This window comes from Bison bison, unplaced genomic scaffold, assembly GCF_000754665.1.
Source record: "Bison bison bison isolate TAMUID 2011002044 unplaced genomic scaffold, Bison_UMD1.0 scf7180017864038, whole genome shotgun sequence".
Classification (NCBI taxonomy): domain Eukaryota; kingdom Metazoa; phylum Chordata; class Mammalia; order Artiodactyla; family Bovidae; genus Bison; species Bison bison.
In genome coordinates this window covers 4,570,042-4,575,039 of record NW_011494610.1, presented here as the reverse complement: position 1 = coordinate 4,575,039, position 4,998 = coordinate 4,570,042, and the positions used below count along the sequence as shown (strand labels likewise).

Below are 4,998 nucleotides of genomic sequence, written 5' to 3'. Positions count from 1 at the left end.
GGCAGGGCTGGTCCGTGTGCCCAGAGCTCCGTAGTGTTTGAAAGGACAGGCGGAAGAGGGTTCTGGGAGGATGGCTGAGAACGCAGCTGCACCTCAGGCCACCGAGTGCGAGGAAGCGGCATGTAGGACCCGCAGCACCGGGAGTCTAGACCGCACCTCAGGCCGCCGCTTGGGGATCTGGGGTCGGCGATAGTTCTGTGAGCGCCCATCTGTGCTCCTGAAGGCCTTGCCATATGCATGGTTTAAGAAGGGCTTACTTATGTCTCGTGTGGGTCTTTGTGGCAGGGAAATTGGGGAGGGGAGATTTTCCATCAAGCAATGGTCTCCAAGCTCTCCTAACCCTACAGGTTACATAGGCATCTCTGGGTCAAACCGGTTTCACAGAGGACCGCCCCAAACAGTGCTTCTCAAACGCGGCTGCACAGGGGACCCCCTGCCAGAGTCCTGGATGCTTATGCCCAGGCCCCGCCCCCAGAGCCTGAGGTCATCGGTCTGGGTTGTGGCCGGGCACCTGGGTATTGCAAAGCTCTCAGGTGATTCTCAGTTAGAGCTGGGGCTGATCCCGTGACCTGCTCGGAGGAGGGAAGTCCTGCAAGGCTCCCAGGTGTACCTGGCAGACAAATACGGGCATTAATGTGGGGGTCCAGGGGGCAGAGGGAGGAGGTTCTGCACGTCTCCCCTGGGGTCCCTCTGACCACCTTCTGGTCCTCCCACCCCCACCCGAAGCTCCCTCTGCTGTGTAATCTACAGGCCCCCTCCGCCCCCAGGTCCTAGCTCCGCCCCGAGCCCCAGCCCCGCCCCAGGCCATAGCTCCGCCCCAGGCCCGCCCCCTGGGCCTCAGCCCCGCCCCTGGGCCCCAGCTCCGGCCCCCAGGTCCCAGCTCTGCCCCAGCCTTCAGCGGCCGTCACAGGTGCCAGCGAGTGGTGTGGGGCTCCGGTCCACGGTTAATAACAGCGCCACCAAAACTCAGCCCCCCATGAGCCCCACACTGCCCTGCGTGTACCCTCACCTGCCCCATGCTTGTCCCTGCAGCAACACCAGGCCCGCCCTCCCCACTGTGGCGGGGGGCGAGGGAGACAAAGCCCAGGAAGGTGCCTTACCCGCCACCCCCCCGACCTGCAACTCCGAGCGCCTGTCCCCTCAACTCCTACCTTACGCGTGCTCGCACCCGGCCAAGGCCACCACTGTAAACACGACGCAGCCCCAGTCATCAGGGGCTCCCTGCTTATCCGCAGACAAGGGAGCCACTGGGAACACACCCCCAACGTGTGACGGGGAATGCAGGGCTCAGAGGTTCCCAGGGGCTGAGGACCTAGGAGGGGCTGTGTGGGGGGCGGTGGGAAGGGTGGTGGCCAGGCTGCAGACACCCCGTGTCCGTGTGGACAGTGCTGGGGGTGTGTTCTGGGCCACGGGCACCAAGGTGGGTCCATCTGGAGTCAGGCTGGGTCAGCATGTGGACAGGAAGTTGTAAACCAGGGCCAGATGATGTGGGCTCTTGGAGGTGGTACTAAGAACTTTATCCTAAGAGATCAGGAGAGAGACAGAGGGGGGCAGGGAGTATGTGTAACGAGATGTGTTTTAGAAAGAGCAGAAACCAGACTGGAGGGGAAAGAGGGGACCAGAGCGGAAGCTGTTACAGGCAGGCGTCCCTTCAAAGTGAGAGTGGCCGGATTTGGGGTGAGAGAGAACAGACTCTAATGTCTGAGCCCTGAACTCCCCACTCCCCACCAGAGCTTGTCTCTGCTGCAGAAAGAAACCACCAAAGAATACCTTATCTACCTTATTTCAGATGAGGTAGAACTCACCTGGGGTCCAGGGACTGCATACCTCCCTGAGTCACCACCACCCACGTCTGGAAAGCTGGGACCAGCAAGCAAGTCACCTTGGCCAAGGGTCTGCCTCACGTAAGGGAACATTTAACCAGCAAACGCCGGGTCAGCTGCTCTGGGCTCAGCCTGCATGGCGGGGTGGGGGAGGTACTTGGGCAGCATCTTCCTAGGCTGCCCCCCACGCCTGCGACTGGACTCGAGTCCTCCCATAGCACCACGACCAAAACACAGCTGGGAAAGGAGCCCCAAGATTGTCTCACAGCCTCAAGGATGCCGTCCGTGGATAAGCCATCGTTTTAGATAATCCTCACCCTCTTTCTCCTGAGATCTGACCACTGTGGTGTCTAGAAAACGCAACAGGCAAGTAATGACAGTTAAAAGACCAGCTCCCTTGTCCTGACGCATGGCATGGGGGCTAAAGTGCACCTTCCTCTCCTGATCTCGGGACCCAGGGCAAGGGGCCAGGCCAGAGCTGGTATCCCTGTCCTGGGGATGCCGGGCCTCTTGACCCCGTTCTTTTCGTACTTTTAAGAATATTTATTTATTTATTTATCGTATGTATCTGGATGTGCCGGTCTTAGTTGCGGCATGCGAGATCTAGCTGTGGCATGTGGGATCTAGTTCCCTGACCAGGGATCAAACCCCAGCCCCCTTGCACTGCGAGCTTGGAATCTTAGGCAGTGGACCCCCAGGGAAGTCCCTCCATATTCCTTCTGAAATGGTTCTCCCAACAGGGATGGGGCTTCTGCCTCCTCTCTCAAGGAGACAGGCTCCTGGAAGAAGGATAAAATCCATATAACGATGAAGGAACCAAGGAGAAGGAGTCCTGAGGGACTGCGAGCAGCTTTAAATAAAATCGTATCTTTGGTTCCAGCAAGGTCTGGTGCAAAGAGTGGCGGCACCTTTGCTGGTGACGGAGCGGAAGCATCCTTCCTGCATTCAGGGGGGCGGGCGCCCGGAGAGGTGAGCCTTCTGCTGACACCGTGGGTTACTAGAGAATGGCCACGTGTGCGCTCGCAAGAGGAAGTCCCTTCACCCGGACCCCACAGGGGCTCACGAGGACGAGACATCCCGGACGAGCTTGCTCCCTTTTTCCATGGGGGACCCCCAGCCTGGGAGATGGCGAGAGACACCCTGGAGGCCAGTTCGCCCCTCCACACTGGCCCTGGGCCCAGCCCCTGACAAGTTCTTGGGGCACGTAGGAAATTTGTGGGAAAGTGACTCACAGCTCATCGGAGCTCTGGGCCTGCAGTCAGCCGGGCGGCGGGGGGACCCGAGCTGAGCCGGGGGCTCAGAACGTGACCGCTTCCAGCCCTCGATGCTGCTCTTGGAGGACGGGTGGGCACGGGATGCTAGCTCAGCCTGTCCAGCCTCCACGTCCCGCATGGGTATCAGTGCCTTGATGGTCTTGAGGGGTCCCTGGTATCAGCTCCCCATCCCCGCTGCCCTCCCCAGCCCCCCAGCTGAAGGAGGGGTGAGAGGAGGCCCGACCCACCCGGGCCGTGACTGGTCCAGGGGTGAGCAGATGACCCAGGATCGTCCAGTTGAGAAACAGGCTTGGGGCTCTGGCTACTGGGAGAGGCATGTTTTCTGCCCCCATCGGCCCTTCCTAGGTTCCTGTGAGGACGGGCCATGAGCCTGGAGGTCACTTCTGCCCCCATGCTGGCAGTCGATTCGGCCCAAGAAAGAAGCCAACACAGGGGAGCAGGGGAGCAGAGCTGGGAGGTGAAGCAGCACAGAATCCTGACAGGATCACTGGAGCACCTGAATCACATTTTGCCCAAGGTTAGTGTTAACTCGGCAGTGTTGGGCTCCCCCGGTGGCCCAGACAGTGAAGAATCTGCCTGCAATGCAGGAGACCGGGGTTCGATCCCTGGGTCGGGAAGATCCCCTGGAGAAGGGCGTGGCACCCACTCCAGTATTCTCGCCTGGAGAATCCCATGGACAGAGGAGCCTGGCGGGCTACAGTCCACGGGGTCGCCAAGAGTCGGACACAACCGAGCGACCAACAAACACTTAGTGTTACCTTGGGGCTTTTTCTGTTCCTGAGACCACAGGATTCTCTTCTTTTCTTAAACCAGGTTGACCTGAACAGTTGCCACTTGCAACGAAGCATCCTGCCTAAAGCAAACAATAAATCTGCAGGAGTGCAGGGAAGCACCTGGAAACCAGCAGGGAAAGGGCAGGTGAAGGCTGGTGCGCGAAGCTGCAAACAGCCGGGCACCCCCGATGCTGTCCGGCTGAGCAGGACCACACCCTGGAGGCCCGGCCCCAGTCCCAGCCAAGGAAACCCAGCTCTCACGCCCATGCTTTCTTGGATTCTCAGGACGACCTGCAACAGGAGGGGCAGTCCCCAACTCAGAGGTCACATGAGCCAGGGAACCACGGAGCTGGGGTCCACTCAGGCCTCTCCGGCTCCAGGTCAGCCCTGCCCACTGCCCCACAAGGCTCGGGCCTCAAACCCAAATCCTGGAGAATCTCGGAGGGGACTTCTGAGAGCATCCCTGCCCAACCCTGGCCTGCAGCTGATGCTAAGATGCTGCTCCAGGGGCGGCCAGGTTCGCAAGGAGGCTTCATCCCTGCCCCCAGCCTGTGGGCGGGAAGGTTCCAGCAGGGGGGAACCGGATGGGAGGAAACCTGAGACCACAGGTCCAGGGCTCTGCCACCCTCCCCCCAGCCCCCAGCTGGAGGAGGGCCTCTGGAGCCGGGGCGCTGGGCCTGGCAAGCCCTCCCGGGTCTGCCCAGCCTCCCACGTCTTCCTCACTTCCACCCGGGACCCCCGCGTTCCCAAACCCGCAGCCCACACACCAGACACACACCAGTGTGTGTGTGTGTGTGTGTGTGTGTGCGCGCACGCGCACGCACACACTTGGTTGGCTACATGATTTTTAAAAACTGGAATTCATTTCAAACATGTTGAAAAAAATCAGATTTCTCAGAAAAACCAGCCTGCCAGCTAGCTTCTCTTGGAAAATCAGATGATCTGGAAGCTCCCGGTGGCTGGGCTGAGGCGCCCCTTGCGGGCGGCCCCAGGCCCCTGGCGGCCGCGTCGCCTTCCCAGAACCCACTGCTTGTGGTGGTGGATGCTTCGGGGCTGGCCCCCCTTGGCGGGTTGCACCCCTGACAAGTTCCTCTTCTGACAAACCCCCACCAACCAGCTAGCTGCCTC

The 4,998-nt window shown here is 60.4% G+C and overlaps 1 protein-coding gene across 1 annotated transcript in view; it reads right to left on the bottom strand.

Annotated features, from left to right (window-relative positions):
* The window catches only part of BCAS4 (breast carcinoma amplified sequence 4), a 57,073-nt gene that overhangs the window by 875 nt on the left and 51,200 nt on the right, over positions 1-4,998 (bottom strand). The gene's annotated exons all lie outside the window — the stretch shown is intronic.